Here is a 12097-nt window from a genome sequence, read left to right on the forward strand (position 1 = left end):
GCGAATTATTATGATACATACTCAGGTAAAAACCTGAACATCCACATTATCAAACGATCAGATACAGGGAATTTCACAAAAAAATAAGGTAAAGGCTCTGAAAAGTGTCTCATATCAAAGACTGGCATACTTTATGCAAAAAAAACCCCACCCATTCTCCAAAGTAATTTCTTTTGTCCAGAAATTATTCTAGAAATAGGAAGCTGTAGTGTTTTTCACAAGAGCCTGCTGCAGTACTTTTGCATTCTCACCATATCAGAAATACTGCATTAATAGTCTTTCTTTCCTATTATTCCCAGCCACCCTCCCCCCATTTCTCAGGGATGGGATAGAATTAAGAAAGAGAAAACAAACTATAGACGACTGATTTTAGCCATGTAACTTAATTTACTGTTGGAAGATTTTATGTAAATGTAAAAACCCAGAGACTGAACAGAATGGAATTACACTGGAAAAGGTCAGCAGAACAGGAAAAAAAAATTAAAAAGTCTATTTAAAACTGAGAGTTGGCAGTTGCTGTATTTTAGACTTGATTTAAACCAAATCTTTCTTTCCAGTACATCCACCCTGGAAATGACATGACCATTTTCAGCAGTGAAGAGTTTCTCCAAGTTTTGTATCTCACTGTTTGCGGAGAGGCAGCATTGCACAACTTCAGCTAATCAAATGTTTCCACGTACTTCAACACTCCTTTTAAAAGAAACTTGTTATCCAGAAACATGTTAGTGCCTGAAAGCATGTGTTTTCAAACGCTGTTCTTTAAGAAGCCTCCTCTACGCCTCATCCTGTGGGTGGAACAGTGCGAGGAGGTCCTGCGAGGGCACCTCACAGCAGGCAGGTGGGAGATGAAGCGCTGGCGGAAACCCTTGGCAGCCCAGCACCGCTGCCCAGACGGTAAATCCCAGTCACGCGTTGGGGCGCTGCACAGCTGCTCCGTTTGCCTCCCATTCCTCTCCTTTCTTTGCATCATGTACTGTGTATGCAAGACAGAGAAACTGTTGGCATATTACGCAGTTTTCATGATTTTTTTTTCTCTTTTCTGTCCACTTCTGAAGTGTAACCTTAGAAAATAGGCAAGTCCCATCAGGAATTTCTTATTGGCATGCCTGGGAAAGGGAGATTTTCCCCAAGAAGTCACGAAAGGAGAGGTATGAAACTGCACCAATGAATTAGCACATCTAGACAATAGTTAGCATTATTAACACATTGCTGTGGTGAAGCTGCCACCAGCTGGAGCCACTTTTAGCACTGGTGCTAAGAAAATTATAAAGGCGTGTTTGGCAGGAGAAGTAGAAAGGGATAGGTGTAGAAGAAAATAAATGGGCAAAGGAGAAAAAACTAATTAGCTAAGATATGAAGTGGCTTTACAACCACTTTTTCACAGCCACAGAGAAGTGAAGGGTTGAATTTAGTAATGAATAAATACATGTAAAAAATCAGATCAGCTGATTACCTAAGTAAATGCCATCAAGGCTTTATTGTATTTTGGAATATCTGAATTAAGTTAATACTGACTTGTGTGACATACCACATATTTGCCCATAAAACAATGGCAGAGAAGTCTTCAGGTTTGCAGGGAACGCAGTGTTCTCTCATTTACAGTTATCATTTAAGCAGCGCGTGTGTTAGTAGCCACTGTAAATAGAAAACCATAATAGAAAGCAAGCACTTTGAATAGCAGCCATGCTGTAATAGTGCCTTGAAAAATTAGATGCCTGACACCTCTGTTCTCTTGCTGAGAATCGAACGTAAGGTCTAATGCAAACTTTATTTCAAAATCTTTGGATAAGGGATAAGGAGTAGTCTTTATGTACCACTGTTAGGAACATTCATCAAACAGCAAGCCGTGGAAACAAAAATCACAGCAAGAGTTGTCTTTTTTTTTTTTTCCAAACAGAAATGATAACGTCCATCATTTTTGTTGTTAGCAATTATAAGTTGGCTGCTTACTGACAGTTTGAATGGAACACGAAACTGGTGGTTATGCTGTTCACAGTCTGTCAAGAAATAGGTTTCTTAGAAGCGATCTTCCTCCTATCCCTGTTATCCCAGAAATGAACCAAGTATTAAACAATCTAGGGAGGAACCAAGCTAACTCTGGTAAGCTTTCTCTCCTGGGTGCCCTTCACTGCATAACACCCAGCTAACTCTCTATTATAATAGAATAAGAACAGTTTTCTAGTAGTATGTACATCCTATTGTTCCCTTTTCAGTCAGGAGAAAATGATATGCTTTTCCTCTTTGCGCTCATCTATGATATTAAACCTAATAATTTTAAATTACCAGGATATTTTGATAGTTTTAATTTTCAGACGATATTTTAGCAGCAGATTTTTCTACCAGATAAACATGATCTAGAAAGAAGTACAATCCAAAAATGCAACAACTTTACATCCGAGTCTACGTTGCTTATTTAGAACTTCCTCCTACAAGTCGTGTGCGCTCTATGCGATGCAGTAAGGTCGCGGGTCCCACGCTCCACGGGATGGCTTACAAAACATTTACCAACATTTTAGCATGCTTCCCTGCCCAGTTTACCAGATCAGGCCTTTATGTTTGCTTCAAGAAGAAGGTAGTCCCTTTCTCCACCTTCTAAACCAGTGTCGTCAATTAGTTTATGAGAATGGTAAATTATAATGTAACAGCAGTCACCTGCTGCTGCACTGCTGCTGGCCAGTGGATCTCTGTCTTCAATAGAGATCAGTTATGTTCCATAAATGAGGAAGCTGTGTGTAATACCTTCCCCATTAAAGGAACTCCTCCCACTTCGGGTGTGCAATAGCAAAGGTTGCTGTCTCTCTGTACTGAAAATGCACTGTTTTTCTTCCAGATCTTCCGGACTGAGCTTGCTAAGATGTAGGATCTGTGCAGCAAGGGGTAAGAGTAGATGCTGGAATAATTTTTTCTCTTGTTTGGAGGAAGTCATGTTTTTCTCCATATCAGTTGGCTATATTTTAAATACATATACTTCTATATTTGAAGCTTTGAACAGGCCTTTCTTTAATGCCATTTCCATATGCAAATAGCTAAGTCAAAATTGATGAACAAATGAGCCACTCATGAACCTCATACCAAACAAAGCAGTTCTTAGCTTTTACAGTTGACTTTACCAGTGCATGTCATTACCGGGAAATTTAATTCAATCTCCCTGAGATATTAGGCTATTTCTTCTCTATTGTCCGTTCTCAACTTGCTTTAAAAGCCTAGAGAAGAGAGAGCTCCTAACCCTTTTTCTTTCCCTTTCTTAGATATCACCTTGGGCTTCACTGAGTTGAGCTGCCATTGAAGGCTTGCAGAATGGTTGAGATCCCTAACTGCTATGGGTTTCAACAGGAATAAAAGATGCTAGCGCCTCGGAAAACCACACGCCGCGAACCCAGAATGGTGCCAGTGCTGAACGGAAATGCTCAAGCGCTTAATTACATTAACAGCAAGTTCTGCTACTGTTTTGTGTACCTGTGCTTATAGCTCTTCAGGAGTTCAACGCAATTTCAAACCAAAGCACAAACCCACCAGTTTAAAGCTGTTCCAAATATCTACCTGTTGCTACGTTCTGTCTCTGTACGCTCAACTCCTACATTAAAGTCACTGTTGTGCCTCTCAACTGTTGTGTGTGTTTAGTATATTTGTTCTGTTTGATGCGTTATCACACCCGTAAATTGTATGCGCATTCAGCAACAGCTTAGAGTTCATTTAAAAACTATTCCTGGATTAATTTTTCATGGGTTACTATCTTGACATTGGAGACATTATAGTTTTTACTGTAATACCTAGGTACAATGGTGATAGAATAGGCACAGAAACAGAGATATAGACAACGCTAAATACAAGCAAGCACAAACATGTATATATTGTACGTAGAAGCAATGTAGAAGACATTTGGAGATTTTTCCATTCCTTTATGTTCAAATAATCAGGCAGCAATAGTTTTATGGAATTTGTTCAAAGTGATGATATTGTAACTTAATGATATAAAATGACTCCTCCCAAGATATTGAACAAGACTACACTTTCCTTACATTATCATACATTAGTAACAATCCTAAGTAATTGTAATGTATGAAAATTGAGTTTCTCCACTGGAACAGCCATCTATTCAGCAAACAAGAGTAGCTCATAAATGCTTTATCATCACCAATATTCATGGAAAAGGGACTGGAAGAAACTTAGAGGGAGGAAAAAAATATAAGGAATGTGAAAAACATTAATGTGATGTTTGAGTTGAAAATTGAACAGGTACCTTTGAATGTGTGTTTATGGAAGTGTAATCAACTTCATATAATTTCTTTAATAGGGAAAATTAAATGCACGAATTATGTTAATAGGACAGTAGTTCAGAATTTAAACACAGGAGTTGGAAATCAAAATGTCACTTCCCACAGCAACTGAGTATAGGCTTTGCCGGCTGCACTGATATAAAGTCTAAGCAAAAGAGCTATTATACTTTAAAAAGTCTTACATTCATCATATATCCTTTACTCTTTTAATATATCCAAGTTATAGTTTGTAGCTTAATTTCTTGAATTATACTTCATATCTATTGCCTTAGTGTAAGCTTAGCATGCAGTTATATCAGGGAACATTAAAGAAGTTTATCTCCTGAATCTGGATCATGTAAGCTGAATTTTTTCTACTTTTGAGCTATACAAATCAAATGCCAGCGTGTCCCATAGGAACATAGTAGACGTTGGCAATATCAGGTCCTGAGAGAACAATGGTGCCTTGAAAAATGGCTGGTAAATCTGCTAATGTACCCAATATTATACTAAGGTAAGGTATATATCCATAGTATTTCTTAGTTTGAACACCTAAACTGTTACTGATTTCAAAGAAAAATAAGAGTATTCATAGTCCTGCAGGCTGAGGTAACAGGCTAGAGGGAACCTCTCCCCTCTCCCTCCTCAGCAGCGAATACCTGTATGCACCTGGTGTCTCCTGTGTGAAGGAGCTGGGGTCTAAAGGACTGAAAAGGGGCAGAGTACTGAAGGGGCATCTTACGAAGGTGAAAATAGGGAGCTGTTCCCTGGAAACTGCTGGCTCTTGGAAAACACCAGCACCTGGGGCTTCATCACGGTCTCTTGCTGGTGTGGTGAAATGGGAAGCAAAGCAGAGGAATTCCAGCGTCAGTGTGTAGATAATCAAGCAAGTTAGATATTTAGCCTTCTTTGAGAACACTTTGCCAGGTCCCTGCTCTGAACTGCTCCTGGGACATACCTGTTTTTCTCCATGGAGAATACAGGGAGTTTAAAAGGACTAAACCCATAACACTGAGAGGTGAGAATTCCCCTAAAAGTTCATTCCTTCACCAGATCACCTGTAATGAAAGAAAGCCACTCAACTGGCCTTTGTTCTGAACACTATGTAAATATGTTTATGTATGTATGGCTGTATATCTGTATGTACCTGGGTAGATTTAACTAGAAATGGGACTTATTATACTAAACAATTCTTACCAACTAAAAAATGTGTATATATGTGTAATAAAGTAATGGAAGCCAGCTTTAAAATTTTTTTCTGATTTCTGTGAATGTCACTGTGACAATTTAGTGAGTAAATTGAAGATCTATATGCTTACTTCCCATTTTAACAGCCACTATTCTATAATTCTTTGCGTACATATTTAAACAACTTAAAAATCTGAACTCATAAGTATTTTGTTTCTTTTCATATTGGCTGAAACAGCAGCATCACCTAATTGATAAATTCTGCTATTAAATAAAATTTGGTGTCATCAGGAGGTGATAGGGCATGACACTTTATGGTTTTGTATAATTAAACAACAGACTCCAGCCCACTCTAGTCCCAGGTGACCTTACAGCACTAAAACTTAAACACTGATGAAATGTTAAAGTAAATGCTTGACATCAAGCTACTGGTTCCATTGTATTACTGCTATATTAAATGGACTGCAAAATATTTAAAATTTAGGTTGAAAGAAAAAATACTGCTTCAGCTTGGAAATTTTCAAGCACATTTTCTTCATTAGAGCCAGACTATTTAAATTTATTTTTTTAAGGACACTGTTAAAATGCAACAGAAAGGGAAAAATAAACAAATGACACTAAGTACATCCTATAGTAAAAATAATAATCATTGTGAACAGCTGGTAAAAGATAGATGGGAATACACTAGTTTAATGCAGTTTACCATTATGTAATTTGCAATCATGTTCCCGAGCCCATATACTGCTTTTGAAACAGAGTTCTAAGAATTACTACAGCTCTGTACCTAGAGAGCGGAGGAGAGTGGAAGCGAGGAAAAATCGTACAGCATCCTGAGCCATCAGATTATATTTTCACAGAGCTCTTCAAGGTAGACAGAATTTGCAGAGCAGTAGCTGATGCTCGAATTACCAGATTCTCTTACAAGTGAAAGAATGATGTTAGACTTTCTTACTGGCAACAGCAAGATCTGCAGAGATCTACAGAGAAATGGGTAATCATTAGTATAAAACTAGCATGTAACATTTGCGCTTGAAAAGTCAAATCAAATGAAAATACAATTAGCCATAGATTTCAGCCAGTTAATTATTCATCCTGAGCAGCATATAAAAATTTAAAGCTCTGTAACTGGCAAGCTATATTTATAAAACCTGTTCAAGATATTGTACTCTAAAGCTTAACTGTAATTTTCACAATATGACTTGAAACTCTCGGGTTTACATTCCATCTCTCTGTTATATATGGATTTTACCATTATGAAATGTACTGCTATTAACAAATTGAGTGAAAAAACTCCCCAGAACAGACAGCTGTAAAACTTGGTACTTTGATTTTGATTTAAATAGTCATTAACCTCTGTGGTTTTTAGACACAGGGATGTACAGTTAGCTAAATAGAGGAGGATTTTAATAAGTATTTATTAATGTTTTAGATTAATGCAAGTTATAGTATGAAATCACAGGATAATACTGATGGACTTGACATGGAGAAGGCAAACAAATGGAAAATATTAAATAGCAGCAAGGCAGCTATTAGGATAAGGATAGTATAAATCAATCAAAAATGAATATGGACATAAACATATGATTATAATATAATTAATTCATTTCTTTATATCCTTTTCAAAAGCATTATTTCTCTATTATTCTGGGCTGCTTTATCTTTCTCCAGGATTTTCTTCAGATGCTTTTCATACCAGTAGTGAAATACACCCAATTTTAAGCAATAAAAAACTTGTTTTATTCCCCATATTCATAGTATGAACACATTATTTTTAATCATCTAATTTTATTTTATAACTCCCAAAACAAGTTTTAGTTCCCAAATGATGGGTTCAAAATTTCTATAACAATTTCAGCTATTCCAGAAATGGCTTTTCACATACCATAGTGCAACTCCCTCTAATAAGGCTATTAATAATAAACAGAAAAAACGCATTTCTTTGATAGTGAATGAATAATAACTTTAGTATTTATATCATTATAATCTGGATGATGATTTGTTTCTTTAGCCAAAACTAATCCAAAAGCAAAATTCTTACACACTTTATTGAATTCAGGAATCAACTACTATCGTAGTACAATGATGCTTTTTTCAAATAGATTGTTTTCATTGTTAAGCTTTTAAATTTTTTTTAAACAATGTCCTTGATCCAAAGATCTGCCTAAGACAAGAAACACCTGTAGAACTCCGGCAGGTAAAAAGGAAATTACATTGCGAGCAAAATATTTAAAGTAAATAAATTCTTTGGAGGCAGGCCCAAGATTGTCTGTTATCAGCAGAAAGATACTCGTACGATTAAATGTATATTTCTTCAGGTTTCATTATTTCCTACCATGATCCAAAATGCACTATGCTTTAAAAATAAATAAATCTACAGACAGTTAATTAACACACAGCCTTATTAGAGAGGTCTTCTCAAAAGCAGGCAGATTCAAGTTATGCTAAGTTGACTGCCATAAAGTGAATTTCTGTAGTGGATTTCATAAATGGCTGACATGACAGGCATATAACAGAAGCAGCTTAAAATAAAATATGATTTTAAAAATAGGGCTTTTTCCTTGTTTTCTAGAAGCAATCTCTGCCAAATAGTTTCATTTGCTCCCTTCATGCAGTTTGTTCAAAACCAGCCTCGGTAGAGTGAAGGGCATCCTTAAGCCAGCGGCACTTGGCATAATTGCTCAGAATAGTACAAAAATCATAACCAAAAAAATCCAGAGTCCTAACTTTAATATTGTTTGTGCGATATCTTGCTACAGTCTAAAAGATGAATTGCTAGTACTACAGGGACAGCTACTGGCTATTTGTGATTGACAAAGCTGGTATAATTGTATGACTTTCTCGTATAATGGCTTAAACAAAAGTAAATAGTTTAAAAAAACCCCCACACAGCAAAAGAACTGGAAAGCTTAGCTGTGCCCGGCGCCCATTGATGAAAGCACTGTTCTCTGATCCATGCTGCTATTGTTGGTTTTAGTTTAGCTCCCTCTCAATCAATATCTAACGGGGCATGATTTAATAAGGTTTTATAATCTCCAAAAATGGGGGGAGGGCAGTTGTGGTATTGTCATTCATCAAAGGGGGCCTTTCAGGTTTCTTTGCTTTCACCTGCTGGGACCCATTTGGTCTCTTTCAAAGAGAATGCAATGACAAAATGAATGAGAAATGCTAGAATAAGAGTCCCTTATTCTACCCAATAGTATAATCAATGAGTACTTGTAATCCCTATTGTACTTCACAGAGGTAGTTGTAAGACAATTAAATCTCGCTTCTCAGGCAAATGATTTTGGTAGTTAACCTGAAACAGCCAACAATATTGTAGAGAATGAATGCATCTGAAGCAATGATGTAATGGGATACTGCTTAGCTAGAAAAGCCTGGTGGCTTTTTTTTCTTTTTCTTTTTTTTTTTTTTTTTTTTTTGGTAGCCTGGAACTACAGTACATGTGAGCTATAATTACAGGAAAATAGTGGCAAAAAGTAGAAGAGATTTTAAATTTAATTCTCAAAGGTGTGAGAAGGGTGAATAATCTGTATGTATGTTCTTTTAAATGCAGTTTGTTTCTGAACTGAACAATAAGAGGGCCTTATATTTTTATCACATTCTAAATTCTAAATGGTAGCTTAATAAATAGCAAACATTTACATAGTTAACATCATCTTGATGTGACAACCAATTTAGCTTTAATTTCATTTGCATCAGCTAAATTCAATTCTAGTCTTTTTCCTCCTTACTGAATTGCTTGCATGTCAAAAGAGAGCTTGTCCTGTTTTGAAGAGACATGCATTCATTTTGTACTCTGCATTATTTGTCCACCTTCTATTGCACGGACATTACTCCCTGAAAAGCACTTTTCTACGGCATCATGTCAGTTTCTGTATTTTTCTCTTTAAAATTGCATTTTTACTATTTGACTCAGTCTTGCATCATTTACATATTTCAGCAGAACTGTAAACAGTCTGCACTATAATTAGAGCACTCCACACACCAGAAATGCTCAAAAGGCAATAAGAATTATTATGCCTAAGACAGCACAGGCGGAAGATACCAGTCGGTAGATATACTTGCGCCCATACAGGATATTCTATAACAGATGAAGGGAAATGAATGTTATTTGTCATTTATGTTATGAAATAGTGCTAGTGTAAGCAGGTATACTTCTATTGCTTTAAATAGCAATTACACCGAGGGTAGAGATTAGGCTAGCAGTTTTCATTTCTTTCTTCCAGATTTCAAAGCAGAGAAAAAGACAAAACTGAAGCCTGACACAGGTACTGCCCTGCTGGCAAACAGCCCCACTCCTTCCTTTTTTTTGCATAGAAGGGTCTTTCTGGGAGAAAGTCGGTGACCCTGAGCCATGCGAATTGGTGCTCTGCATCAGATACGGGATAGCACTCTTTAGGAGGGGAATCCATCTTTTTATTTTTGTTATGAAAACAGTCAGGTTGATACGTATATTTAAAAGGTATCTTTTCTACTAACTTCTTCTACACAACTTTTTGGAGGGGGAGGGGATTTGGGAGAAATTACAGAAACACAGCAAAGCTCTCAAAGAGCCTGAACCAGTGCCCACAACCGCCAACAGAGAGACTCTAACCCTTGCCAGCTTACTGTGGTTCCACAGGAGCATTTTGTGATAAATCCTGGGAAGGTTATTTTATATTTTCAGTGTTGTTTTAAAGCCAATGTTCAGTTTTCAGGGGAAAATCATGGAATACATTTTTAAAATACCATATGAAAAAGGTATGCTATTCTTTATGAATATTATCTTGCAAAGCAGAGGTGGGACAAGTGAGAACAAAAACGTATTCAGGTGGTCCTAAACAGAAAGGGGCATGTCTAATTTTGGGAGACAGTATCAAAACTTTCTGATGGGTTTAGACTAGACATTATGCTAACATTATTCCATGAAGAGGAGGAAAAAATGTTCCTTGTGGGATATGGTGGAAAAAAAGAGCATGAAAGGAGACCATGTTTAGCAATGGTTGTGAGAGGGCAGAGGAAAACCATGATGTGCAGCCAGCACTAGGTAAAGGGATCCCAGCACCAAAGACCTGTGCCTGTGGCAGCTGCATGTGCACAACGCAGTGCTGCTCCACACAGCTCCTCTGCGCTACGGGGGAATTGTGAATCCCTAACTGAAACACAACCATGTGTTTCTTAATTTGGCACCCACACGTGATGAAAGGTGGAGCTGTGCAAATTCTCCCCCGCGAACTTTCATAGGCGTCCTGAGTGAAACCTGTCCTGTTGAATTTGCCATCGGTTCTGAGGGAACCAAGCTTTGGTCTCCTAAAACAAACGACTAGTCTACGGCTTGTCATGCAGGCGGACAGACAGCAAGAACGGCACCAGAAATGGGGATTTAACGCAAAAGCATTTTCCCTTGCTGGTGGCCATAGTTTTGCGTAAAGGAGAAACTCTTTCTACTTTTCTATATAATAGGCATCGCTACATTGTTAACTTTCTATGCCCATGGTAGCTACATTTATTACCGTACTTGTGGGTTTCCCATTCTAATATAAGAATTACCAGAGAAACCATGCAAAAGTCAAATGCCATTGCTTGGCATTATAATTGGTGTTGAACCCCAGGGCTCCAATTTTTAATAGTCTCCTCTGTATGAAGAAGATTCTCTGATGATATTTATAAGAATAATTGGCCATATGCTGCCTCAGCGCTGAGCCAGCCTCACAAAAGACTCACTTTCCCTCACTAGCAGTCGGGCAAGGCTGCGCGGCACCGGGACCCCGAGCAGCCTGGGGCGCCCGGCTGGCTCTGCCGCGCTCCCGCGGCCCGTGGGAAGGGCAGCGCTCTGCACCACCGGGCAGCCGGGCCTGCTGCGCCGTGACGCGGGCATGTCCTGCCCCTGCCTTCCCAGACTAAGAGGTACCGAAACAGAGCGGCAAGTCGAAAAGCCAGCAGTACCAGGCCTGGAGATGGACCTGTGTCACAGGGCACACAGTAACACGCAGAGCAGACACCAGACTCACCGCTGCCTTGCACGGACAGCAGCTAGCCCTGCTTTCCACTGCCTTTGCCAGCACCAGCGGGAGAAATAATTAGGATAACCTTTTCCTTTTTGCTCTGTTTTGTGTTTGTTGTGTATTTACCTTCCCTGCCTTTTCAAGGGGTCAGCATTTTATGCCTCTTTCAGACTTCTCCAATTTCTCAGTCCAGGCTTAAGAAATTTGGTGGAGGAAGGGGTCTACTTCTGCTGCTTTTTAAACGAAGGGCACACAGATAAGGAGGCAATGGTGACCGTTTTGGGGGGCTGTTTTACACCCCGGCTAACCAGCAGTGACAACATTTGCGGAGGCCTCCTTTTCATACTAACTGCCAGCGTAACACCTGCCGCGGCAGAAAGAGCGGCCGAGTTGTCTCACTGACGTCTCTTTCAAAAGCAGATGCTCTTCTCCAGCTTAGAGAAGTGACTGGATGGCACCTGGCTATATCCAGTTACCATGTTCCTCGCTGGTGAGGCTGAGGTTTGTTGGAGGCTACCTGCCACGGGCAGCTTGCAAGGTGCACGGGACTTCATAAAACGCTGTGGAAAGCTTCCACGAGGAGATACTTCAGGCAGCTTCATGTTGCTTTTGAGGGCAGGATTAGCTTGGCTGCTGAGTTAGGTTGCTGCGATGGTATGAAATGAAATA

General features: G+C 38.8%; 2 long non-coding RNA genes across 2 annotated transcripts; one reads left to right on the forward strand and one right to left on the reverse strand.

The window, feature by feature from the left end:
* Positions 1 to 367: 367 nt before the first annotated feature.
* LOC135324770 (uncharacterized) lies at positions 368 to 6479 on the reverse strand. Its single transcript, XR_010386028.1, has 3 exons — positions 6229 to 6479; positions 1529 to 1635; positions 368 to 973 (listed from the first exon to the last, which is right to left on the reverse strand). It is a non-coding gene; the product is annotated as an uncharacterized LOC135324770 (long non-coding RNA).
* LOC112991977 (uncharacterized) lies at positions 2821 to 3604 on the forward strand. The gene is made up of 2 exons (XR_003261404.2): positions 2821 to 2877; positions 3249 to 3604. It is a non-coding gene; the product is annotated as an uncharacterized LOC112991977 (long non-coding RNA).
* Positions 6480 to 12097: the final 5618 nt, after the last annotated feature.

The sequence above is a fragment of the Dromaius novaehollandiae genome, chromosome Z, assembly GCF_036370855.1.
Source record: "Dromaius novaehollandiae isolate bDroNov1 chromosome Z, bDroNov1.hap1, whole genome shotgun sequence".
In the NCBI taxonomy this organism is placed as follows: Eukaryota; Metazoa; Chordata; class Aves; order Casuariiformes; family Dromaiidae; genus Dromaius; species Dromaius novaehollandiae.